The sequence below is a fragment of the Arachis hypogaea genome, chromosome 3 (assembly GCF_003086295.3).
Source record: "Arachis hypogaea cultivar Tifrunner chromosome 3, arahy.Tifrunner.gnm2.J5K5, whole genome shotgun sequence".
Classification (NCBI taxonomy): Eukaryota; Viridiplantae; Streptophyta; class Magnoliopsida; order Fabales; family Fabaceae; genus Arachis; species Arachis hypogaea.
This window is the reverse complement of record NC_092038.1, coordinates 10,063,261-10,078,156: the sequence shown is the minus strand read 5'-3', so window position 1 is coordinate 10,078,156 and position 14,896 is coordinate 10,063,261.

Sequence of the window (14,896 nt, the reverse complement as noted above, 5' to 3'; positions counted from 1 at the left end):
GTTACTTGTCAATTTTTGAAAAAAAATATATATATATATATTTTTTGATGAGTTAAAAGAAAAATTTAAGTCTATAAATTTAGAAAAATAGTTGTTAATACAGTAGAAATCAACAAAACGACACACAAAAATCAGTATTATCCAAAACTAAGAAATTATTATCCAAGATCAACCCCAGCTGACGCAAGCCTTGAAGAAAGAACATAGCTAGTACAGAATAGTTTTACCGGATTTGAATTAGTAGAATGGAATTTAGATGGGTTAAGTGAACAAGCCATTTTAGATCTAATGTGTAGTATGACTATGGCAGCAACTGCTTATAAGACAAAACGAGCTACTAATAGAAAAGCAGCAGTCATAATTACACAAGGGTTCACGAGACAATTAAAAGGATGGTGTGATAACCTTTTAACTATGTCAGAAAGAGAATTAATCCTAAGTAGTATAAAACTAGAAGACCAATCACAAGATGCCACATCAACCTTAATTTTTAAAATTATAAAAAACTTCTTAGGAGACCCAAATATTTTTAAAGATAGAATAGGAACCCAACTAATGAACTTGCGATGCCCTACTATGTCTGACTACCGATGGTATAAAGATGTTTTTATTTCTAAAATTATGATGAGAGATGATGTAGCAGCCCCTTTTTGGAAAGAAAGATTCATAGCTGTCCTACCCAAACTCTTTTCAGAAAAGGTTTTACAAAAACTACAATCTTTATTTGGTACTCAAATACCATATGAAGGCCTAACTTTTGGCAAAATACATAATATAGTAGTACAAACCGGAGTAGAAATATACACTGACACTAGATTACAAGAGAAAATGCAAAGAGAGGATATGAGCAATAAACGAGAATTAGAAAACTTTTGTCAACAATATGGTATTACAACTGAAAAAGTACCAAGCAATCAAAATAGAGTCATTAAAAAAAGAAATACAAAAATTTTTGGGAATAGGTATAGGTACCAATCAAAAGAATCTTATACAACAAGAAATAAGCCAAAAGAAAATTACAGGAAAAAAACAAAAGTGGAATAATCAAAAGAAAAGTAATAAGAAGCAAATAGTTTGCTAGAAGTGTAAAAAATCAGGTCATTATGCCAATAACTACAAAACAGAAAAAAATAAACAAAATTAGTAATGAAGAAGTAAGAAAAGTTTTAGCGGCAATATTACTTGACAATGAATCAGAGAGTGAAACAGAAAAAGAATATTCTTCTGATGATTCAAAAAATTTTATTAAGTAATTAGATATACCGTCTTCTTTTGAGTCTTTTGAAATAGATGAAGATTCATGTCTAGGACCAAGAATATATAACTGTGATAGTTATGTAAAATCCTTGAATGTAATTACGAGAACTCAAAAGTCAATCAATACCTTAACGAGGGAACAAACAAACATTCTAATTTTTATAATAGATAAATTAGGAGATTATCCCTTAAAAGATGAATTCTTATTTCAATTAAATGATTTGATTATGAAAGAAAAAAAATCTAAAGAAAAAATAAGGCCAATAAAAATTAAGGAAATATATAATAGGTTTAGAACACTTAAAGAAGAAACTTCTTTAAAACATTTACAAGAAGAGATAAAAATGTTAAAATTCGAAATTTATGAATTAAAACAACAAAATATATCTCTTGATTATAGAATACTAAAATTAGAAGGCGAAAACATAGTAAAATTACAAAAAGGAAAAGAAAAATTAGAATCTATATAGAAGAAGAAGAAATTATAAATCCAATTAATTATATGAATGAATTATCATTATTAATTAACCAAAAATGGTATACCCCTATAGTCATAATAATCGAAACAGAGAAATTTGAATTTATAGCTATGATAGATTCAGGGGCAGATGTAAATTGTATCCAAGAAGGATTAATACCTACCAAGTACTATGAAAAAATAACTGAAACTATTGTCAAAGTAGAAAATGACAAAATGACTATAAACTATAAGACTTCTAAAGCAAAAATTTGTAAAGAAAGTGTATGCTTTTCAACTACTTTTTTCTTAGCAAAAAGAATATCTCAACAAGTTATATTAGGAAATTCATTCACTCTACTATTATACCCTTTTACAGTAAATGTAGATGGTGTAACCACCTATTGTATACCAAACTAACCTATTCTATTCGAATTTATACAAAAAACAAAAAAAAAGAACTAAATTTACTACAAGAAATGGCTACTTCACAAATCAATATAATAGAAAGAAAAAAAAACAAGTTAGTTTCCTGAACCAAGAAATTACATATAAAAAAATAGAACAACAATTAGAAAGTCAAAAAATTCAGACTTTAATAAAAGGAATAGAAGACAGAATAAAAAAGGACTTGTGTAGCCTAAACCCAAAAATTTTTCATCATAGAAAGTTATATGAAATATCTTTACCATATGAAGATGACTTTAATGAAAAAGATATCTCCACTAAAGCTAAACCAATACAAATGAACAAAGAATTATTGACATATTGTAAAAAAGAAATCCAGGAATACTTAGATAAAGGACTAATCAGGCTATCAAAATTTTCTTAGAGTTGCACAGGATTCTATGTAATGAAAGCCTCAGAAATCGAAAGAGGAGCTCCAAGGTTAGTAATTAATTATAAGCCTTTAAATAAAGCCTTAAAATAGATAAGATATTCCTTACCAAATAAAAATGACTTAATTAAAAGACTAAGTGAGACTACTATATTCTCTAAATTTGATTTAAAATTCGGATACTACTAAATCTCAATAAAAAAAGAAGATCGATATAAAACAGCTTTTATATTACTCTTTGGACATTATGAATGGAATGTAATGCCTCAAAGATTAAAAAATGCACCAAGTGAATTTCAAGAAATTATGAATAATATTTTTTGTGCTTATGTAGATTTTACCATAGTCTATCTAGATGATGTTCTTGTATATTCTAAAGGAATAAACCAGCATATTCAACATCTAAAAAAATTTATTAATATTATAAAAGAAAATGGTCTTGTCCTATCTGAAAAGAAAATGAACATATTTATAACGAAAGTAAGATTTCTAGGATATGAAATTTTCCAAGGAACAATTACTCTTATTAAAAGATCTGTTGAATTTGTAGAAAAATTTTCAAATGAAATTGTCGACAAAAAACAATTACAAAGATTTTTAGGATGTATTAATTATGTAGAATCTACCAGGAATAAGAACTTTATGTGAACCTTTGTATAAAAGACTAAGAAAATAGCCTCCTCCTTGGACAGAAGACATATCTAAAATAGTTCAAAAAATTAAATATTTAGTAAAAGGAATTCCTTGTTTAAGTATACCAGACCCTAAGACAAGTCTAATCGTAGAAACAGATGCCTCCGAATTAGGGTATGGGAGAATATTTAAACAAGTTCTTCCAACCTTTTCAAAAGAATAAATAGTCAAATATCATTCGGGTGTATGGAATTCAGCCCAGAAAAATTATGCTACTATTAAAAAAGAAATATTAGCCATTGTCTTATGTGTTTCACGTTTTCAAGAAGACTTATTCAACAGAACCTTCTTAATCAGAACTGATTGCAAAGCATCCCCTAGTGTATTAAAGAATGATGTTAAAAATTTCGTTTCTAAACAAATATTTGCTAGATGGCAAGCTATATTATCATGCTTTGATTTTTCTATTGAGCATATTAAAGGATAATCAAATGCATTACCTGATTTTCTAACAAGAGAATTTTTGCAAGGTAAAAATGAGCAAGAAACAAGCAAGCAGTGAAGATTATGGTCAACTTCTTGACCAACCAGCAACTCCAATATAAGCTAAACAATTATCTATCAAACCCTTGACGATGTCACAGGTTGTTAAAAGTGAAAAATCATCAGCATCAACTAAAAGCTTATATGAGGTCCCTACAATTAACAGATATACATTATTGCAGTCATTAGATTTGTTTAAAACTAAACCATTATCTAAAGAACATCCTTATTATGAAAAACCTATACCCCTTAAAATAATGGCTTTAGAAAAAGAATGGTTTAAGATGGATAAAAGAATCCTTTATAAAACATTTTTTTCAAATACTTTTCACTATCTTCCAACAAACATCCAAAAAACCCGAACTTTTTATGAATTTATCTTAGTAGACACAGGATCAATTGAATTAACTCATAATAAAGATCATACCACAAAAGATACAATATTTTCAAAAATTAAGATTATGAAAGTGATCACATTATCAGAATGAGAAAACCCTCCTTTCCATTGTAAAAGTTTTACTAGAAAATTTGTACCACAGTACTACTCCTATTATAATTATATAGATGCCTGATGGAATACCTTATATCATTCTCCAAATCCCCACTCTTGGTTCATTTAGTTCCGAAAAGGAATTTCTCTAAAGTTTCCTAAATGGTTCCAGATATGGTTTCAAGAGTTTGGACCAATGGAAGTAAATTTTTCAAAAGAAGCCAGCATGGCTTGTGAATATTTCAAAAATAAAACATCATTTTTAGATGGGTATAAGCTGATTTCCTTCATTCCCACTATGGGAATATGTTGGATAATGACCTGGAAATATGTTCCGCAGGATATGAAGATACTCCAATTGTACAATATTTAATTAGAAACATAAAAGTGAAATGGTGGAATAAATTTGATCTGAACCTAATTAGTAAAAGAGCAATTGATAATTAGATGACTATATCTCAAAAAAGAGCAGAACCCCAAAGCCACAGTTCAGGATTCGAAAAAGTATCATTTGAATAAGAAACTCGCTTTCTAGCTCATAAAAAACAAATAATGGCGGCCCTTGCAGCGGCCACCTCAGAAGAAGAGATCCATAATTCTTTAAAAGCAATAAAAGTAGAACCAACAAACGAAGATGAAGAAGACCAGTCCAGTCCAGGACTGTACATACAAGATACCCAAGATCCATTTGAAGACTAAAAAAAAAAAGAGTCCTGAAATCAGAGAACAGACACCTGTACAAAGTTGAGAAATAAGGTGTCAAGACGATCTCAGAAAATAAAAGTATCTCATGCAGAAAAGAACAAAAGTCATCAGCAGGATTCCAACAGAATCACAGCAGAAAGAATAAAACTAGCTACCGATTTACAGAAAACTAGAACAGAAGACATTAACTCGAAGACAGAACCTCTAAATCAGCACAGCAAGAGCAAACGGATTTGCAAAACCAAGGATTAAAATGTAAAATAATAAAGGGCTTAGCCTACTATAAAAAGGGAGGGGGGAGGGAGTTGTAGATCATCCGCAATTCTACACACATCCTCTCATACTTTCAGAACATAAACACTTTTAAGCTTTCATTGCAATCCTTGTATTTAGAAGTTTCATCCTTTGTATTTTGGTTCAAGCCTCTGAATTATAATACAAGTTCATATTACTCCATCATCAAGTGAGTATTAATATTTAGTTCATTATTGATATATTAGGTTTTATTATTATATTGACAGTACTTTTTAGTATAAATTCGAATAGAATAGGTTGGTTTGGTATATAATAGGTGGTACACTATCTACATCTACTGTAAAAGGGTATAATAGTAGAGTGAATGGGTTTCCTAATATAACTTGTTGAGATATTCTTTTTGCTAAGAAAAAGGTAGTTGAAAAGCATACACTTCTTTTACAGATTTTTACTTTAAAAGTCTTATAGTTTATAGTCATTTTGTCATTTTTTGCGTTGACAATAGTTTCAGTTGTTTTTTTATAGTACTTGGTAGGCATTAATCCTTCTTGGATACAATTTACATCTGCCCCTGAATCTATCATAGCTATAAATTTAAATTTCTCTGTTTCAATTATTATGACTATAGGGGTATACCATTTTTGATTAATTAATAATGATAATTCATTAATATAATTAATTGGATTTATAATTTTTTTTCTTCTTCTATAGATTCTAATTTCTCTTTTCCTTTTTGTAATCTTACTATGTTTTCGCCTTCTAATTTTAGTATTCTATAATCAAGAGATATATTTTGTTGTTTTAATTTAGAAATTTCAAATTTTAGCATTTTTATCTCTTCTTGTAAATGTTTTAAAGAGGTTTATTCTTTAGGTGTTCTAAATCTATTATATATTTTCTTAATTTCTACTGGCCTTATTTCTTCTTTAGATTTTTTTTCTTTCCTAATCAGATCATTTAATTGAAATAAGAATTCATCTTTTAAAGGAGAATCTTCTAATTTATCCATTATAGAAATTAGAGTGTTTGTTTGCTCCCTCGTTAAGGTATTGATTGACTTTTGAGTTCTCGTAATTACATTCAAGGATTTTACACAACTATCACAGTTACATATTCCTGGTCCTAGACACGAATCTTCATCTATTTCAGAAGACTCAAAAGAAGACGGTATATTTAATTGCTGAATAAAATTTTCTGAATCATCAGAAGAATATTCTTTTTCTGTTTCGCTCTCTGATTCATTATTAATTAATATAGCCGCTAAATCTTTTCTTACTTCTTCATTACTGATTTTGTTTATTTTTTATTCTATTTTGCAGTTATTGGCATAATGATCTGATTTTTTACACTTCCAGCAAACTATTTGCTTCTTATTACTTTTCTTTTGATTATTCCACTTTTGTTTTTTCCTATAATTTTCTTTTGCCTTATTTCTTGTTGTATAAGATTCTTTTGATTGGTACCTATATCTATTCCCAAAAATTTTTGTATTTCTTTTCTTAATGACTCTATTTTGATTGCTAGGTACTTTTTCAGTTGTAATGCCATATTATTGACAAAAGTTTCCTAATTCTCGTTTATTGCTCATATTCTCTCTTTGCATTTTCTCTTGTAATCTAGTGTGAGTGCATATTTTTACTCCGGTTTGTACTACTATATTATGTATTTGGCCAAAAGTTAGGCCTTCATATGGTATTTGAGTACCAAATAAAGATTATAGTTTTTGTAAAACCTTTTCTGAAAAGAGTTTGGGTAGGGCAGCTATGAATCTTTCTTTCCAAAAAGGGGCTGCTGCATCATCTCTCATCATAACTTTAGAAATAAAAACATCTTTATACCATCAGTAGTCAGACATAGTAGGGCATCGCAAGTTCATTAGTTGGGTTCCTATTCTATCTTTAAAAATATTTGGGTCTCCTAAGAAGTTTTTTATAATTGTAAAAATTAAGGTTGCTGTGGCATCTTGTGATTGGTCTTCTGGTTTTATACTACTTAGGATTATTTCTCTTTCTGGTATAGTTAAAAAGTTATCCTGCCATCCTTTTAATTGTTCTGTGAATCCTTGTGTGATCATGACTACTGCTTCTCTATCAGTAGCTCGTTTTGCCTTATAAGCAGTTGCTGCCATAGTCATACTACACATTAGATCTAAAATGGCTTGTTCACTTAACCCATCTAAATTCCATTCTACTAATTCGGATCCGGTAAAACTATTTTGTACTAGCTGTGTTCTTTCTTCAAGGCTTACGTCAGCCGGGGTTGGTTTTGGATAATAATTTCTTAGTTTTGGATAATACTGATTCTTGTGTGTCATTTTGTTGATTTCTTTTGTATTAATATCTGTTTTTTCTAAACTTATGGACTTAAGTTTTTCTTTTAACTCATCAATATCTGCTTCCACATTTGTTCTAAGTTTGATTATATCTGGACTTTGAAACTTATATATAGATTTTTCAATGGGTTTAAGTTGTTCATGTTTATGTTCAATTCTTTCTAACTGATTTTTCATAATATCTAGGACTGTGTTGGTGTAGTTAAGTTGTTGATGTACCTTTTTAATGTCTCTTTTGTCTACACTTCCTTCTATTCCACTATCTTTATAGGGGGTGGCTTCTAGTTTAAATTGTGTGCTACTTGTTTGAAATCAAGAAAATAGGTTTTGAACCAGTAGAATAATTATTAAATAATCATAAAATTCTTTTTTTATTTCAATAGTTTCTTTTTTGGAATATCTAGTAAAATACCAGTTTCTTAATCCTGTATTATATTCTGCATAAAAATCTTTACTAATCCAATTTTTATCAATCTCAAAAAGTTCTTCTTTCATTATAACTCCTAGGATTTAAGAGGTAATTGGCGAATAATTATTCTCTATTTCATATAAAGGAGTTGCTATATGTGGTCTATTGTTATTTATTCCTATAATTCTATCGTTTATGAAGGAATTATCTATAGAATGTCTTGGTGAAGTTTCTTCTTTATTCTGATAATTTGGTATTCTAACTGAATGAGACCTATTTATTCTTAGTCTAATATGTGGACCTTCTCTAATAATGTCCCTAATTTCTGTATTTTCTATTTTTTTTCTCTTCTACTATTTCTTCTAAAATCCATTCTTCAGGGATATTCCCCATTAGTTCTTCATGTTGAAGTTTTTTAGGTGTTTGAACAAAAGACCTTCGTAAATTAGCATGAATAATAAGATTTTCATCTTTTGATATTCTCTTTTAGTCCTAAAGTTATAATTATCATAATAATTTTATAATATATCCTATAAATTACTTCAAAAGGATCATATTTTTCATCAATGATGTCTTTAGGTGTTTTAATATATAATTTGAGAGCTTCAGAGGTGTATTCATTTTTAAGGCTCATGGAAAATTTTGGATAACAATTGAAAAATACTGGACCATCATGACAGTTGCTTTCTAATATAGCTATCAGTGAGTCTTTAAATTTTTTAAACCTTGTGTCTCGTAATACCATTAGGATAGGCATGTTAATCCGTAGTCTAAAGTTAGGTTTGGCTGCTACTTGGATAAGTCCTATATGAATAAAATTATAACCTTTTTATTCATGCTCTTTTAGTTTTTATTCCTCTAGTATGTTTATAATGTGATTATTACTAGTTTCTGGATAACTGTATTCTAGCATGTGTATTTCATTATCTTTTTTGTTTCCAAAATACTTGTCTTTTATAAACTTCATTTTTGCTTATAAGAGATACAGACCAGTTATAAAACTTTTCTTCTAATTTTATTACTTGTAATTCTGAAGATGAACTTAAGACTTCAATATCATTATTCCTTATTATTGTTGAATTATTCTTTCCTTTGTTCAATTCAACTGAAGATCTTAGAATTATATCCATTATCTGTTTAAAGACTTGTACTACGGGACCACCCTAGCTTACTAATGATTTTATTGCCTTCAAAAAGGACTTATCACCAGGTATGTTCACTGGGCTGACCAACGTATAGACAGCTCTCACCGCTACACTTATCTTTAATAAATTAGGGAATGAAGTTCTATAATGTCTTTAGTTGTTTAACTAAGTTCAGAATAATAATAATAAAGGTATAAGGATACGAATATATTAAATAATTAAATTATAACAAAATTTAGAGATTGTAATAAAGTCTAGTATAATAACGTAAAAATTTAATCATCCATAATTGATTATAAAGGATCTCCTCGTCTCTAATAATATAGTTCGTTTCATATGGATAATAGTAAGGACATAGTTTAGCAGATCTTCTAATGATATTATGTTTATATGGTGGTCTCATGAGAAGATACCAGAACCAGGCTTTCACCTGGCTCTGATACCAACTATTATGAATACCATAAAAATATTAAAATTAATGATAAATAGAGTACTAAAAAGTACTATCAATATAATAATAAAATCTAATATATCAATAATGAACTAAATATTAATACTCACTTGATGATGGAGTAATTATATATATATATATATATATATATATATATATATATATATATATATATATATATATATATATATATAATTAAGGATGTTTATGGGTCGGGAGAAATTGGGTTTAATGTGATCCAGATTCGCTCCGAAATATATACCGGGCCTATTTGTTAGACCCGAACTCGACCCTAGACCCGATGAAATATATACACGTTCGGGTCACGATTATACCAGGTAAAAACCTGATGAAAACTGAGTCGTTAATATTACATTACCTTGATACCTTCTTGTAAGCTAGCATGTGAAAATATCCAAATTTCCAATACTCCAACTATTATTTGACATGATAAAATTCACTTAGAAAAATATAACAAGAACCAACCCTTCTCTAAAATTAAAACATAACCATAATCAATAATAATATTGTCTAATAACACCAAATATTTAAATCAGTACAAATAACCAAGGTTCTGAAAATCAATTTGGACCGGCCTATCGAACCAGTTGAACTGTGAACCGTAAAGAAATACCGCTCGAACAAACAGTAAAACCAGAGATTTCAAAAACTGGAGTTGAACCAGTGAACTGGCCGAGAACCGGTCGGTCGAACCGAACCGTGACCTGGCCATTTTTTTAAGGCATATCCAAACGTGCCGTTTCAATCTCTCTCGGTAACTCCATGGTCCATCTCTCCATCCTGATGCCCAGATCCAGCCTCCAGTAGCCAATTAGCCCTAACTCCATCCTCCCAATCTCATTGAGCTCACCTCCGTCCCTCACCTGCGTTCAGCACTTTAGCCACCACCTCGTGCCGCCGCCGTCACGATGGGGCTAGCTCCCTTTCCCTCCATAGCGCAGCAGCCATTGCAAGCTTCCTCCCCTTCCATCACGCAGCCACCGTGGGAACATCGAAGCCTCCGTTGCGCAACCACTTTGCTGTCGTCCCTAGCTCTGTTTGTCACTCGGTTCGAAGGTGCTCCACCACTGCTCCTTGTCTTGGTCAGTCGGTGTCTCTGTCTCCCTCTTGCATGCTCTATTGAAGGCATCTTCGAGCTTCCAAGTAATTTTTTGAACTGTGAACTGAAGGCGTCTTGGTCACTATGCTCCTTGTCTCTGTCCCTTGTTACAATGATTGTTTGATTGAATAACTATTGCATGTCTCTATCTTCCTAACGAGTATGATTGAATAATTGTTTAAATCTATAAAGCTCTATGAACTAAAGTCACTGAAGTCTAAAGTCTGATATACTGATAATCTGATACAGTGATACTGAACTGTGAAGTGTGAAGTCTTTGAAGCTCTGTGAACTGAACTGTGAATTTTGTTTAATAATTGTTGTTTACTAACTGTGGGTTCTGATTTTTGGTGTGCTGTTGTGTGTTTTGTGGCTCTGCGGTGTTGATCATCTTTCTAAAATGTTAATGTTCAGTTTTCACTTGCGTTATGTTGATCATCTTTTTCAATTATTGTCAATGTTCTTTATCAGGACTGAGACGGAAAATGGCAATCTGAACCAGCAAAAGGATTTTCACAGCATCAGTGCGTGCTCACACTCGCAGGAACAAGAAAACTAACTCTTTTTCTGCCCTCTTTCTGCACTCGTTCATTGTATAGTAAGTCAACTCTTTAGATTACTGGCATAATTAAATTGGAGATTCAAGAGACAGTAGATTTCTTAATACTGAAAATTAACCCTTAGTTTTGATCTGATTATGTTGTTTAGTAGGAACTAATATAATCTCTTCATGACTTTATCATTGTTTTTTCCAAGTTATACTAGTTTCTTGTAAGAGAATTAAAGCTAGCTAGCCTGGCCTTCCGTTTTGCACAAATAGGAATATGTTAATACTGTAAGAATCGCAATTAATCGAACCGGTTAATTAAGTGGTTAAATTACCCAAATTTGATTCCAAAAAGTTGTAGTGAGAATTTGAGGTTTTAAACATCATTTTTGGACTCAGTGGGTCTTTCCGAGTCAGAAAATGTGTTTTTTTTGCAAAAAAACCGTGAAAAACCGCGAACCGGCAGTTGAACCAGTTCAAGTCTGCCTGGTGCTGCGCGAGAAAAAGTTGAAACAGTCAAAAACCTTAGAAAATCAGTAGAAATGGAAGACCGAGCATTAATTTTAAAGGTTTGGCCCGAAGTTGGGCCAAACGGGCTAAAAATGCTAATGGGTTAAACTGGGCCCAAGTTGGGCCCAAGTCCAACATATATAAAGGTTCATTTAATGAACCCTAGCCTCATAAACACACACACACTTCAGAAATTGAGAAAGCGGGGAGAGGAAGAAGAAAATCCTTTTCACCTCAATCTTCCCAAGCTCATATCTTGAGCTATAGAGCTCCGATTTGCGTGCCGTAGCGGCTACGCATTCCTCGTGAAGAGCTCTACAAAATCCATCCAAGAAACTCTAGAGATAAGCTCGAAATCCTTCCAGTTCTTCTCTCCAAAATTTCGGGTACCTAGGGTTTTTGATTAAGTGAGTTTTTGTGATTCTTAATGTTTAGGTTCACTCTAATCCTTGCTTAGCTTTGGGTTTTGCCATCCAAATCCATTGGGAAAGGTAAGAGGCTTTGATCTCTTGTAAACTTTTGATTTATGTTGAGCCCTTGGTTGATTTTGTGGTGATTTATATATATATAGCTTGATTATTGTGAGTTTAGAGCTTGTTGGAGCTACATTGGTGGTTGAATTTTGGTTGAAAACTCATTTGGTTCATATTGTGAATCGGCCAAGGTATGGTTTCGATTTTCTCTATGTAGTATATAATATTCATGGACACTTAGACTAGTGACCCATAAGATAGGATTGGATTTGAATGGTTGATGAGTTGTTGGATGTTATTGTATGATGATGTTTGATGAAATGATGAATTTTGAGTTGATAATGATGATTGATAGTAATATGATGAGGATAATGATTTACGAAGTTGAGTAGTGGATTATGTGGATAAATGTGATTTTGGTGTTGAATGATTGGTAAGGTAGTTGAAATTTTGTTAATGAAGTTTGATATATGAGATATATTGATATTGATGTTGTGGATAAGGATAACTGAAAGAAAAATGCGATAAGTTTGGTGTAATATGACAATAGGGGGTTGATTATGATAAAAGGTGGAGTTGGGACTGGGTTGGTTTGGTTTTGGTTGTGTTTTACAAAGCAATTGTGGAAATTGTAATTTTGGGTAAAAGTTGGATTTTGGTAAACTTTGTCTGATAATAACTTTTGCCTCGGTTTTTAAAATTTATTGAAATTTGTTTAGAATTAAAGATCTTTGAAAACCCTTTAAATCGGTATAAAGTTTGTGAAATTTGAAATTTTGTAGAGGAAGTTATGATCATTCAAAAATTGGTGTTGAAAACTGGAAATTCTGCAAAGTTACAGAATTCTGAATTTTCTAGTATGTGCACACACACACTCTGTGTAAATGGTAACCTGTGCGTTCGCACACGCAGAGGCAGACAGTCTGCTTGCAGTGCTGGCACAACTGGTGCGCACGCACACCAATGAAAAAGTGCAACCTGTGCATACGTACAGACCTGTGCACACGCACACTTTTGGGAGGCCAGTCTGTTGGGGTGCTGGCACAGGTTGTGCGAGTGAATAGACCCTTTTATGTTTTGACACATGTGCGTACGCACACTCCTGTGCGAACTCACACGCCCTGTTTCTCAAATTTTGCTTTGTTTTCAACTATTTCACCTTCCCGACTAGGTTGTAAGCTTCTATAACACCTTTTTAAGACTTTTGGGCATATTTTTGGGTGTTCAAACATGGGAAATGGTTTAAGGGTTTTAGATGCTATTATTTGGAAAAAGTTAGCAAACGGAGTACTACGTTTCTGTTGTACTGGAGAGGTTTGATGATGTGAGATGAATGGTTGATGAATGAGATGTGAAAGCAAGGAACTGAAATGTGAAAGAACAGTGGTTGAAAAGAGTCGAGGACACTGAATGAAGTGATGGATCCATCTTGTACTAAAAATGTTTTGAAAACCACTGTACCAGTTTTCATTGAGCTTATAAGACGCTATGCGCCCGACAGGGGCCGAGGTTGGATCCCGCCTGTCGAGGTAGCGACGGCGGCGTAAGGACGGTGGTTCGTCCCGCTTGCGCTTAGATGTGAGGTCGGTGGCAATAGATCCCGTTGGATCCCTTCGAATCATCAGAGCGTATAGGCGTAAAACCCTGGATAGTGATTCGAGCACTATATCTCGGTGGTTCCCACACCATGAATCCGAAGGGCAACATCTCCATAGAGATGTGTCGGGTTGGCAGTTGAACCGACAATGTGATATTATAGCCAGTAGGGCAGGCATTCATCATATGTATTTTCTACCTGTTTGTATGCTTTGCTGACTTGATATTGTTTCTCCCTATCTGTTAAACATGTCTAATTGCTACTTGTATTAATTGTTGTATATGCCTCTACTTGTGTTTTACGTGTGTTGTATATACTTGTGCTTTGCTGGAGCTGAGGAGGTTCGGAAGGCGGTGGCGATGGGATCGCAAGACAGATCGGTTGGTGAAGGCTGTGGGATAGCGGTGTTTGATTAGAGTAAAAATTTCCTAAGATAGATTACCCTGTTATGGTGCTACGACTTAAGTTGTTACATATTATACTATTTTGGTTTAGTATGCTTTAAGTTTGAATTCTTGTGATGGATAAGGAGTCTAGGATTGCCTTTGGAGTCCCGAGGTCTTATATCCTAGATCACTGGGAACTGTTACCATACTGAGAACCTCCGGTTCTCATACCATATTCCTGTTGTATTTTTCAGATGCAGGTTGCAACCCACCTCGGTGAGTTGTCTAGTTGGTGACAGAAGCGGAGGATCCGGATACTTCTTTTGAGTCTTTGATGTATTTTGAATATGTCTCTCACTTTTGTATTTTGTTTCCCCTAGAGGCTTGTATTTGAGAGAACAAAACTTGTATAAGTTGTTTTTACTGTCTGGTTTCATATATGGTCTGTATCTGGCTAGCCGGCTTAAACTCTGCGAATCGTGGCTAGCGCCTTATGATATTATACTATTATACTATGGTGCTTTGTTATTCTATACCTGTTTCTTATGCTTTAAGTAAGTAGCTTCGTTAGTATATTTTGCGCTTTTGAAATCCATAATCTAAGCTATATTTTTTATCAAGCTTCTAGATATTATTAATTTCTTCTATATAATATATGTATAACCTTAGAACTGTCGTAACCTTTGATTAACTTTTACTTTACGACGCGAGATAAGGCTTAGACTAATTAGAGTTTTTACAAATAGGT